The sequence below is a fragment of the Panthera leo genome, chromosome C2 (genome assembly GCF_018350215.1).
Source record: "Panthera leo isolate Ple1 chromosome C2, P.leo_Ple1_pat1.1, whole genome shotgun sequence".
NCBI classification, from domain to species: domain Eukaryota; kingdom Metazoa; phylum Chordata; class Mammalia; order Carnivora; family Felidae; genus Panthera; species Panthera leo.
Window position 1 is genome coordinate 91,479,236 of NC_056687.1, and position 14,055 is coordinate 91,493,290.

General features: G+C 33.8%; 1 protein-coding gene across 15 annotated transcripts in view; it reads right to left on the minus strand.

Annotated features, from left to right (window-relative positions):
* The window catches only part of NAALADL2 (N-acetylated alpha-linked acidic dipeptidase like 2), a 1,343,235-nt gene that overhangs the window by 1,013,270 nt on the left and 315,910 nt on the right, over positions 1-14,055 (minus strand). For all 15 annotated transcript variants that reach the window (XM_042954993.1, XM_042954989.1, XM_042954981.1 and 12 more), the window contains one exon: positions 10,572-10,680. The gene's annotated coding sequence lies outside the window, so the exon portion shown is untranslated. The remainder of the gene's footprint in view (positions 1-10,571; positions 10,681-14,055) is intronic.

The window sequence follows — 14,055 nt, forward strand, 5'->3', positions numbered from 1 at the left end:
ATTTGAGATGGAGAGAGACAGAGCATGAGCAGGGGAGGGGCAGAGAGAGAGGGAAACACAGAATCTGAAGCAGGCTCCAGGCTCTGAGCTGTCAGCACAGAGTCCCACACGGGGCTTGAACTCATGAACCGCGAGATCATGACCTGAGTAGAAGTGAGATGTTTAACTGACTGAGCCACCCAAGTGCCCCTCAGTAACCAATTTTGATTAAAATTCTTAATAAAATAGGGGCACCAGGGCAGGTCAGTCAGTTAAGTGTCCGACTTCGGCTCAGGTCATGATCTCGTGGCCCATGAGTTTGAGCCCCAGGTCAGGCTCTGTGTTGACAGACCAGAGCCTGCTTCAGAGTCTCCCTCTGTCTGCCCACTCCCCGCCCCCACTCATGCTCTCTTTCTGTCTCTCAAAAATGAATGAACGTTAAAAAAAATTTAACTCAATAAAATAGATTTAAATAGCAATTTCCTTTACATGATAAAATAAATCCAGCTTAGTCCAAAACCCACTATCATGCTTAATAGAGCCACACCAGAAGCATTACCAACAAAATCAGAAAGAAGACAAAAGCCCCATCACCAATATTACTTAACATTGTACTGAAAATACTAACCGAAAAATTAAGAAAAAGAAGTTATAAATGTATTTTTTGGAAAGGAAGAGGTAAAACTGTTACTAACTACAGATATCTAAAAATATAATTGTATGCATAGAATACCCAAGACAGTCAAATGACTTTTGTCACATACAGCTGACAAATCAAACACACTGTGGGGATAAAAGGTATTGAAAGAATTGAATTCGCAAAAAGACTGTAACTAGATAAGACACATAAACTATCTCCAAGCTTCCAATGTTCTGTTGGGACGAAACAGGCATAAAACACTACTCAACCACCAATAAGTGGATACTTTCCAATTCTTTCTTTATATAAAAGGAAGGAGATAGAAATGGAAGATCCCTCTAGAGGGTAAGGCCAAAATCTATGGGACACAGACACTAGGGAGCCATACCTAAAGAGCAAAACCAGGACCTAATTCAAGATATTTTTTTTATCCTCTGGGTAGTGAGCTGGCAATATTTACCTAGAGGAATTTCAGAATTGCTAAGAACCTCTGACTGTATACTATATGGTACCCATTCTTCTTATTTTCAAATCACAGTAATTATTGTCAAGTAAAACAAAAAACAACACAACTCAACACAGAACAAAACCAGTATCTTTATTTGCATGTAATTCATAAAGATGAATGTGAAACCAAAACAATGATAACTACTTTAGACTGGATGGAAACTAGAAAGATGGGGAACAAGGTGGAAAGGAGGACTTTTCTGTATACATCTTCTCCTATCTAAAATTTTTGGAACCATGAGAAGGAATTCCACATTCAAAAAATAAAATGGGGGCACCTGGGTGGCTCAGTCATCTGACTGATAGTTATGCATCTGACTTGGTAGTGGCTCAAGTCCTGATTTTGTGGTCATGAGATTGAGTCCCATGTCCAGCTACATGTTGAGCGTGGATCCTCCTTGGGATTCTTTCTCTACCTCTGTGTCTCTACTCCTCTCCTGCTCATGCTCTATCTCTCTGAAAATAAATAAACTCAAAAAAGAAAAAAGAAATTAAAATATGTCGTAGGGCATACTGAAATACTGGAAAAAGCATTAAGAGAAAGAGATATGTTTCCTATGTTTGTGGTTTGATCAGTTTAGTGTAATATACCAAGACAGAAAATATATTGTAAGCACATATATGGGAAAGGAAACTATGTTTTCGGTATGTTGAGTACCCATTATATCTTCAAGCCATCCACTGGTTTTAGGATGGCCACTGATTCAGGTTTGCCTGGCACTACTCAGGTTTGAGCACTGAAATTCCCATGTCCTAGGAAAACCCTCTTCAGAATGAAAAATATCCCGGATTTTAGGAATGGGAACAGAAGGTTAGAGGAAACACAGAAAATCCATATGGCAGCTCAAAAAACGGAAGCAAAAAGTAACACTCTATTTAGTTTTAAATGGATATGACATAGATGATCCACTTTGAGTAGTTACTGTTTTTCCCTCAACTACTGGTTGGCAACTGTGATTTGCAGTTCATAAAATGAAACATGTATTGTTGCAGCACTGAGTGATGTGACTTATATGTGCAACCTAAATGCATTGTAATCATGAGCATTAACAATCATCTTTCACTTGCTTGTGGATTAATTGTGTGCTTTGCATTGAGGTAAATGCTAGTTTAATTTTAACATTGTGAATACTTTGACCAGGTTTTCTAAGAGTTCAGATAATGAAATGAGAATGATTACAATACAAATGTCAGTATAACCCAGACAACTGTATTATTTTAATGACAGAAAGAAAGACACATGCAATTGTATTAGGGAGGTACTTAACCAAGATAGAGCATTCCTATACAATAGGCACAAAGGAAATTGGGTTTAGGCATGATGGAAAAGGGGATGCAAAAGAACACAGGGAGTCTAAATTTCACAAGTCCTAGATGAAACAGGAAAGTATTTATAGATCAGTCATATGTTTTGTTTTGTTTTTTTCATCTTCCCAAACTACATCATGTTCAGTCAAAATAGCCACTGTATTAGTCTGCAGACACACCACAAGAATAAATGCACATCCTACCATCCACTTGATTATTTTATAAAAGTAAATAAAGTTACACTTCCTGATTCAGAGATTACAACCATGTAGACAAACATAAGGATAATTTTGATAATAGATGTGTTGGCCTATCATAGTATAAACCTGATTTAATCAGACCTTATTAACAAACACACTTTTCTCAGTATATCCAATGATACACTGAATCAGAACAACAAAATGTTACTTCTAGTCCTTAGGTGCTTTGTTTTGAAAAATGGAGTTTCAAATCTTCTAGGTTTTTATGAAGATATTATGAAGCTACAGAAAACATAAAACAAGGAATGCTGGTATCTTACCCAAATAAGAACTAGACATTACCCATTATATTAACGTGCTATTACCCTCCAACAAATAACACAGACCCAAAGGCATAAAACAACACAAAAGTATTATGTTACATTTCTGGAGGTCAGGATTTTGAAATGAGTATTACTGGATTAATCAAGGCATTAGGATGAAAAATCAAAGCACTAGCATACCTGAGTTCTTCTGTGGAGACTCTAGGGGAGAATCTATTTTCTTGACTTTTCCTCCTTCCAGAGGCCACCTCCATTCCTTGCCCGGTGCCCTTTCAAATCTTCAGAACAACCGATGTCTCATTAAGTCTCACAGACCTCATCATTCTGACCAGGACTCTTCTCCCTCCCTCTTCCACATTAAAAGACCTTTGTGATTATACTGGGGCCACCTGGATAATCATGGCTATTCTTCCTATCTTCAAGTCAGGTAATTAGCAACTTTAATTCCATCTGCTATCTTAATCCCCATCCTGTCATATAACATAAATTCACAAATTCTAGGAATTATGACCTGAATATCTTGTGGGGCCATTATTCTACCACACTCCTCTATCTACATATTTGGCAGGCTACATGAATGTGAATTTTGACAAATCCCAATCAGCTTATGAAAATGCAAAGATATTACCTGCTAAGTGCCCTCCACACCTTATATGCAACACTGCGCAAAGAGTGGTGTTTTGCCCAACTGTGAAATTGAGGATTTCATAATGAAAGCTTCTGATCATTTTTCAGTTATGTCAAAGTGCAGAAGTACTTAATGAGATTTTGGACTCTATAGAAATAACAACATATTCTCCTTAGACATAAGCCTACAAGACAGCTATCATTATTTCTGGCTATACAAAAGGTATTAAAATCTTGGACTGTCATAAATTCGTTTTTAAAGTGTAAGACAAGGATAATGTTCTTCTCTAATTTGGAAATACACTGATGATAAGAAGAAAAGGATCAAAATAAAATACATTTATGGGTGGTTTCTCTAAATCTGATGCACTCTGGTCAAAAGGAATCTAGAAAAAAATGAGCTGACTGCACCTGAGTTGTTCATGTTTAGGTTGAAACAAAAACTCATAAACTACTATAGACAACAACAAAATCAGCAGAAAACAGTACCAATTTAAAGAAGACTATTTCTTTTCTAAAAGCGTAATTTATTTGAAATCCAATTTTGATTTTATGTGTTCATATTATCTACGTACTTTGAAACAATTTTCCCTGAGAAACACAGGTTTAACTTATGGTATCATACAAGGTGCTCTGAAGTTTTCAAAAATGATGAATATTTTTGACAGGGTTAACCTATATGGTAAATGTATACAAGCAAAAGTCCTGGTTGACATAGCTTGTCTGCCAAAACAGGCCTGTAGACACAGGCCTGCAGGTAAATACCTGCTGTTTCAAATAAGTAACATCCTAAGTAATCTTTTTCTTTTCTTTCTTTTGTTTTCTTTTTTTGAGAGGATATTTAGCTTGTTGTTATCACATTGAGCTGATACAAGGAATTAATGTAATGAGGCCTTGATGAGGGCAGAGCTTCAAATTAAAGTAAATGTTACACGTAACTATATTCAATTTTGGTGTTACTTAACAGAAGGAAGACCTAAAGGATGAAGGCAGTTCAGAGGAGTTTCACTGGAAAGGGAAACAAAGAATAAAAATATTCTATTGCATCATGAGACAGAAAGAAATGTACTGTTACTTTGCATTAAATATAGGTAACACCTGTTTACTTAGTTCTTTTAAATTCTCCATTTATAGTTTCAAATTTATCTTAAATAGCCAACAAAAACCCAAAAAAATAGTTCAAATAAATTGTTGTATTAGAGGACAGAACGAGATAAAAATATTGGTATATTTCATACATATTATTTGTTAAATTAGTCTTGTTAATTACTAATCGCCACTTTTAACTATTCTACCTCTGTTCTGCTTAAATAGCAATTTCATAACAGAAAAGTAAATAAGAAATAACATATAACTTCAAATAAATACATATTTTCCATATTTTAATGTTAAAGTAATAACACACATGCATATAATTCTTACATGTTATTTTATAATGGTTGTTTTGGATTAGTTTGGTATGACTGTGTTTCAGGTTGACTCTCTAAAATCTTGATCACCCTGGTATTTGACCTGAAGCCAAAAATATTGACCTGGGCTAGAAGTATTTAGGAGTTAAAAAAAACAGAGCAAAAAAAAAAAAAAAAACAAGAACCACAAAAAACAAAACAAAAACAATAATCCTACTTTTGTGCTACTTTTTACATTCCCACATTACCTTAGCACACTACAACGTAATTATTTGTATCCTTGATAAACTATGAATATCCTGAGGGAAAATACAAAGGCATAATTAACTCTGTTCCTCTAGTATCCCAAATAGTGCCTGACATATAACATAGGCTCAACAGAAATATTTCTATGAAATTGTCCTTGAAAAATTTTAGCGAGTACTTTTCTAAATATTAACCTGTTACATATTTTATATGTAAATATTTTATATATAAATAAGAGAATCTGTTTTGCAGGTTACAAACAACCTTTTATTTAAAAGGTGAACATTCGGCTTGAAAACAGAAAATCAATGTTAGAATTATTTTACTTGGAAACATAAATATAAAAAGATGTTTCAAGGACAAGAAAGTACTTCATATATACACAAGTATGAAATTCATACCAAGTAAGTTAACAAGAGGCCATATGTCAAGTTTGCAAGGAAATGTTACAGATTTCTTTCGGTTATTTAAGAAACTGGAGCCACTTGTATAAAGATAATTTTCAGCATCAAGTACTAAATGAATTGCCACCAACCTGATTAATATAGTTAAACATGGATATCTTTGAAATTTACATCAAAAACTATATGCAAAAAGCTTCAAAAGATTTATAAAATTAGGCAAAAAAAATCTAACAATTGATTTATCTATACAAAAATAAAAAGTTGATGAGTTGGGGGTCTTCTCCCTTAAAATATCACTTAACTCTTAATGGCTGATGTCTTATTCCCTACATAAATATTGTTAATTTTTTTTATTTCTTTAGAAAGGAAACTATTTCAAGTTAGTCTACTGAGAGAAATAAAACATCCATAAAGAAAATATAAGTAATATAATTTCAGCTTAAGGGTAAAGTCTAATACACAAAATTATTTCTACCAGAAACAGTACAATAATTTAAATATTAATAATACTTAAAATGTTTTCTTAGGAATTATACATTAGTTAAGTATAGGATGTAGCTCAAACAAAAATATTTTAATGCTTTTATTAAAATGTACTTTGAAAGAAAGAGACTACCAATATTTTCTTAACAAGGCTAATCTAATACTGAGATTAACCAGAAAACCATTCTTTAGATGAAATTACATTGTGGGTGTAAGAGTTCTTAAGGACAGCTCATGACAAGAACCTCTAGGTACTTGCCATCAGTGTTTTTCCTTATCTCTCTCTTGTATAGGACTTAGAGTATCAGTAAGATCCTATTATATATCTACTGGGTTAGAAATGCCCAGCTCCTGAGTGTTATAAGGCTATTTATAGGTTTTATTTTTGCATTGATATGCTGCTGTTAGATCATTTAACTGTCCTCTTTTTCTTCTTTTTGTATTATTATTATTATTATTATTATTATTATTATTATTATTATTGTACCGTAAGAAAAGTCTGCCTCTTTAGAAAAGTAAAATAGAGATTAAATTCTGGAACAAATCACATTTATTAAGCAGTTTAGTGAGAACCTTCTCAAGAAAAATCAAGAGTGTGATAATTGCATGTACTTTGGTTTATAGACACCCAGGTAGGGGGGGCAAACTTCAAGGAGCATAAAATGCCTTTAACAGGCTGCAGCATCCAGCCACTCATGAATGCATGATTTCTAATTACTTTTGCAGTTTGTCACTCTTTAACACAATCAAATCTAATTGACCAGAAAATTTTGGTTAGATTGTACTAAGCTATGGCTAAATTTTTACTGTTATTATTCTGGTTTCTTTGTGAACATCTGAACTTTACTGCATCATTAAACCTTAAATTAGATTTTGATAATAAGAATGTTTTACAAAATTTTTCAAACAACTGCAATATTCACACAGGAGCTACTGTACTCTTAAATCCACTGTCATGTCTTTAAAAAAATACTTTAGATCCATTTTTTTGCGGGTTATTAAAAACAACGGCACTTTAATTTTAAGTAAACACTCCATTTGAAAGCCTTGCACACAACAAATGCCAAATGCTAAAGGTGAACTTATGTTAAGTGCATATCAGAGCATCTTTTGTCACATGAAAGGAATTAAAATCTGAGGGTTCTCAGCTTCAGAATTACTGATAAGGTATACATACAACAAGAGTAGCAATTAACTACCTCAATCTAGATTCTGCATTACTTTGTGTTTATGTTGGGAATCAATGATCTAAGCAATAGATCAGACATTCTTGTCATTAATTCTCTAAGCCTAGAAAGATAATAAAGGAATAAGTGAGTTTATGGTCTAAACATCTATTTTGTCCATATACTCAATGCATAACTAAAACACTGAAGATAAACATTCATGAATTTATTCATAAACATATATGACTGTATTCATTGAAGAGAATAAAGAAAATACTTAATCACACTGGTGAATTTCAAATGCCTCTATAATAAACAAGATTAATAGGATGTGAGATAGCATCATTAGAAAGCCTCCCTATTTAGCTTTCCTTAAACTATATCTGCTAATATTTCCAGTTGTATGTTTATTCTTATTTTCTACAATATGTGTAGAGTTCAGAGAACACTGTGAATGTTTTGGGGGAAAAAAAAGACCTTGTATTTTTTGTTAATATCAGATGTAGGTCAGTCAAGGAACAGATCTAACCAGTTCTAATCAGTTTGGGTATTGACATCTAAGTACTTCAGGTTTGACTTGGCTATCAAAGAAATGAACAGTGAATATTTAAAGTCATCACAACATGGCTGGACTATAACATCTAATGCAAAAAATTTTAAAACATTATTTCAGGATATGTATCTTAGAAAGTAATAGTGTGTACCAACGCTTCGAAAAATTATCTGAGGTATGCTTATACCTCACACAATGCACCCATTCTCAAAACTAATCATACCTGAAGTAACCTGAATGGGACTATAAATGCATATGATCCTGAATAAAAAGCTATATAAATAATATAGAAAGAAGCAGCTATTAGAAGGGCCCAATCAAGGGCATAAAAAATTCTAGTTTCTTCTAATTCTCCCTTTGTCACTGAGATAACACATGTGGCTCCCTACAGTCATGGGTTCAATTTTCTTATAGACATAAATTCTGATTTAAATTAAGCCAAAGAGAATAGATAAGACTCCCAGAGTATATTGACTTGGCCCACTTCCCATCTTCCACTAGGCTCGCTGCCTAATTGCCATTAGCATCTGATGAAATGTACAGTAAAGGTGGTAAAAAGAAATAAATAAATGCCATTGCTATAAAAAGGAAAATGCAAAAAGAGCAAAAACTGAGGGAGCTAGAATATTATATTAGAAAATATAATTAAACTACAACTTTAATTTTGTTATATAAAATAGCATTTTAAAATATTAAAACATGAATCAAAAGAAAATACAACTTCTAAACACTACTTAAAGAATCAAAAAACTAAAAAAAAAAGAATCACAAAACTAGTCTCCAAAAGGTTCTATGACTCTCCTTTAGATATTCACATGATTTTTTTAATAAGTTATACCCATTAAGAGAGAAGTTGCTAACCAGTAACTCACAGGCTAGATTTTATTCTCAGATTATAGTACTAGATTCAAAATTCTCATTTCAGGTCAATTAATAACAATAATAATAATAAACCCTCAGAATAATAAACTGATGTTTCATTTAAGTATTTTATGGTCAAATCACTTTTGTTCCTAATTCTAATGTACAATTAAAGGGGAAATTCAAACTAAAAATTTTATTTTACTTGTTTATCTTCAATTACTTAAAAAGGAACACATACAGAGCTCAACAGATGCTAGGCAAACCATAACTGCTTTACATAGTAACAAAATTTTACAACCATGTATTGAAATGGAAATGACCTAGAATTGATTCAATCCAATGGCTAAATTTAATCCTCCTCTTGCTTCCCCCTCCCCCACACCACACAATTTACTTCTTTCTCCAGCTTTAAAGTGTTTGAATCTGAATGGCTTTATGAGACCACAGCCTCCTTCCAACAGTCTTGACATTCTCTACTGTCTCACACCCAGATACTTCATCCATTTGTATTACATGCTGGAACTCAAGGCACGTAAATTTGTCACTTTTCTCTGATTTATTCTGACCCCTTCAAATTCAGAACTAAGGGAATACTCAGAAGGTGAAATGATTTGTCCACATTCCTAAAGTATGTTGGTAGACATGCTGGCTCTGCTCAGATTTCCTAGCTCTTGGTTCTGTGCTGCCTTTTGGGTCTTTGTATCATGGATGCCTTGTAAAGTTTCATGCGTAGTAAGCCTAAACCAGCATTTGAACATTAACTGCTGCTAGTGCCTTACAGAAAAACATATTTCAATCAAAACACTGGCATCATCCTTTCAAAGTCAGAATGTTTCAAGAACAATACACTCTCTTTAGACATATATTAAAATTCTAATGTCTAAGGACACCTAAGTGGCTCAGTATGTTAAGCATCCAACTCTTGATTTCAAGTCAGGTCATGGTGTCCTGACTTCCTGATTTGTGAGTTCAAGCCCCACATTGGCTCTGAACTGACAGTGTGGAGCCTGCTTCAGATGGTCTCCCTTTCTCTCTGCCCTTCCCCAACTCGCGCTCTCTCACTCTCAAAAAATAAATATTTTTTAAAAATAAAAAAAACCCTCTAGTGCCTAAATTGAAGTTTATAGTCTATATGTGACTGTATACAGACAGACGTTCCAAAAAGTTAACCTGTACAAACTTGAAATAAATAAGCAATGCAAAGTCATGCTGAATCATGGCACAAACTGTATTGTTGTCATTTTTCAATAAAATCAGTGGGCCAACCTAAACTAAAAAAAAGAAAAATAAATAAAACTTTAAGAAGAGACTAATTTGACTACTTATAATAAAATTTACAGTTGTATAAAAATGATTTGATACTACAAATGTAAGAAAATTATACCAATATCAACAGCCACAACAGAATTAAAATATTTAAAACAATTTTTTAATGTTTTTTTTTTTTTTTTTGAGAGAGAGAGAGATAAATTGTAAATGAGGGAGGGGCAGAGAGGGAGACACAGAATCTGAAGCAGGTTTCACACCCTGAGCTGTCAGTAAGAGCCCGACACGGGGCTCAAACTCATGGAGTGCAAGATCATGACCTGAGCTGAAGTTGGACACTTAACATACTGAGCCACCCATAGATCGCTGGAATTAAAATACTTAGATAATGCTATCTAAAGAAATGTATTCAAGTCCATGAAATAAAAGATGAATAGGAATTGGAATGCATAAGAATTTGCCACAGAATAATGCTCACATTCTTTCCCCCCAAATAAGCAGTTCTTGGCACATAACAGAGGTATGCCAAGTCACCTTATTAAAAGTTGACTCAAGAGTAAAAGTCTTACATTCTAATTAAAGTAATTAGGTCTTACTTCAATCGAATGATCCTAGTGCAAGCAGAGGGTCTTTGTAGGCTACAGGACTCTGACAAGCTGAACCCAGGGCTCTTCATCCAGGTGCCTAACAGTCAAAGCTCATTTCCTGTTCATAAATCAAAAAACAGAGGTGATCAGTTTAAATTGGGAGCTGTATTAGATAATTTATCAGTTGGCTCCTGAATTTCATTCTTTAGTTAATCCTTTTTAAAGTTACTTTATCAGTTCTTTTTTACTGTAAGCAGCCTGAAATTATTCACTCTTTTTGCAAAAATGTATAAATACACATTTTTTTTAAAGAACAACATTTCAAGGACAAATGTATATACAATCAGACAAATACTTTTCTCTCTTGCTCTCATTTTTATGTTTTATGTGCCTTAATTTAGCTAGCCTAACTGGCACACTTACCTCGTGCCATGTACTAAGAAACCTAATAAAAGATAAAGTGGAAAACAAATAACTGGACACCAGGTGATATTATCTGTTTGGGGAGAAAGGGTTAAACAAAGGAAAAAAAAGTGTAGTAGAAAGAGCATAGCTAAGACCAAAAGCCTGGCTCTTCCAGTAAATACCTGTGTAACTATGGGTAATTTCTGTAACTCTTTATTAATTTCTTCACTTTAAAATTAGGGTGAAAATAGTTAATTTGAAGATCTATTGCGAGGAGTAGAGACATTGTATGCAATGTGCCTAACACATTGCCTAACACATACTAGATGCTCAATAATGGATATAAAGCATTTCAGGAGATTGACAGACTTTCGTTATTATTTTAGATCCCCTAATACTAAAATTAGTTATCTACATTTCATATTTATGGGCTGTGATATTAATAAGGCCATAATTTTGGGGTGCCTGCGTAGCTCAGTCAGTTAAGCATGCAGGCTTTGGCTCTGGTCATGATTTCATAGTTCACAAATTCAAGCCCCCGTCAGGCTCTGTGCTGACAGCTCAGAGTCTGGAGCCTGCTTCAGATTCTGTGTCTCCCCCTCTCTGTCCCTTCCCCGCTCACGCTGTCTCTCTCTCTCTCTCTTTCAAAAATAAATTAAAAAGACATTAACAAAATAATGCCATAATTATAGAGCTACTTATTTTTACTTCTCCTATTTTTATATTTTGACCTTAGCTTTGCAATGTCTGAAAACTGTACAGTGTTTTATCCTCCTTTTAAAATTCCCCACAAATAAATTATTCATTTTCTTCAATCAAAGTCAACTTGCAGTATTGCACAAGCTTGTGACTCCTTGTGTTTACTTTCTCTTTGCTTTCCTAATTTTTTCTCCCACATTTCAAAATCATATATTTCCCTTAAACTTTAAGTAATAGTAAATAATGTGTCATAAAGTACTCAACTACCAAAATACAGAGTGAAATAAAATTTCCGGATTTTTCTCTTAAATTTCTTCTGCTTTCAGGAAAAATTGACTCAGGTAGTTCCTGCAGATTTATCCAATTTTGAAGTCTCATCCAACCCTTCTTTTTCTTTTCTCACCAATTTCAAGCTTCTTGATAACAGTAACCTAACTTGGTCAATACAGCAATGAGAAGCTTTGTGGACCCGCTTATTTTCAAATAAAGTTCTTGGCTCAAGATTAGTGACATTATATCATCAGTATAGATTCATATCCACACACACACAAACACACATAGAGACAGGACATTTTAGAATATCTCATTTGTGGGGAATAACTGTGATGTGAAATGGGGAGGATTGAAGATAACCACTAAATTCTCAATTTTTATTTAAAAATACCTCAATATTCTATCCAAGCTTGGGCAAGAAATTGATTACTGTCTTAGTACAAATGTAGGTTTCTGCTCTCCCTCAACACTGAAAATGAAGGAGCCATTATAAAAATGATATTGGCATGCTCATGGAGACCTAAGTTGTCCAGCTACAAGTCACAGGCCTGAGAATTTACCCATCACCTTTCTCTTGGTATCTAACTAGCTAAAAATCGCATGCTTCATCTGTATCTCTGCATTTGATTAAAAATCAAACTGTGTAAAATAGTTTAGATGCTGAAAAGTCATATTTCATCTTGTCTAAAATAATGCCTTTGATCAACCCTTGTTTTTTTAAACCGCAAATTCAGGATTTTATCTACTAAGTGAAATAAAATCTAGTTTCATGGTTTGAAATGCATTATTCAAGATGTGTTTTCTCAGGTTCTTAGGGAAACTTGCCTGAATTTTTTCCTTGTGGATCTTTCAAATATCATCTAAAGTCAGAACACTGAAATTAGAAGGAAGCTTAGAGATCATCTTATTCAAACACTCACACCAACACATACCATCAGCTCCACTAGATGTTTAATTTGATAATAGACTCCACTGAGACCCTATATCCAATGTTTTAGGAATAAAATCTCAGAAATAAAAAGCTCTACTTGTCAATGGAGATTTTTTCTTTATACAGACTATTAAATGGTATATACCTGTATCACAAAGACAAAATGGTTCCACTCCCTAGAATTTGTCCTGAGTTCTTATAATGTCTTGATACAAACATAACATACTAATTTTGGATCTTCATAAGTATATAAAAACAAAACAAAAAACCAAAACCAAGCAAAACAACAACCCAATACAACTATTATACAACTTAGCAAATTTTCTGTGAGTTTATTACTAACAATCGTTCTTTTATAAGGTTACCATTTTACTAGCTTATGGAGGATGACTTTTCCTAAAGTTTTCTTCAAGCCACTCTACTGATCAAGAACTAACAAAAATTGCCTGTTGTCAACCATATAAATTTCATTTTCAGTTTAATGCCCTTTGAAAAGCCCACTATGAGCTAAGAATTTTAAAATATCTCATTCGTGATACCTGTATATGGCTTTGGAATTCTGTACTATCTTGATACACCTGAGATTCTTGAAGGCAAGGGCTATGCCTTGGTTAGCTATGCTCCAGAGACCTATCACTGTGCCAATATAGAGAGTATGCATAATAAACGCATAATGTTAGTTATGCATTTAATAACATTTAATAAATGCTAGTTAAATGGCATCTGTGGCTCTTAAGATTTTCAATCCTTTCCATATCACAAATCTCCTTGCTGCCCTTTGGAAGAATACAGTGTTCTCTCCATGCATTTTCTCTTGTTGGCCTTCCTTTCTAAGACATTTATTTTGCTCTCTTTTGCCTAGTTTCTACTCATTCTCCAAGATTCACTCATATCATGAAATCTCTTCCAGCCTAGGGATTTAAATTTTTGAAGACTATACTATAGTGATCTAATCTTTTGAAGAACAGTATGCTTCTTATATATATTCCCCCAAAGCTCTCAGCTCAAAGTTGGACACACAGTTGCTGGCTACTGTACAGGATACAGATAATTTGTGAGCCAGGAAAGGTACAAGTAACTCAAAGATGAATCAGATCAGGGATTGGCAAACTACAGTCCACAGGCCAAATTCAGCCCATTGTCTGTTCTTATAAATAAAATTTTACTGCACAGAAAACACATCCA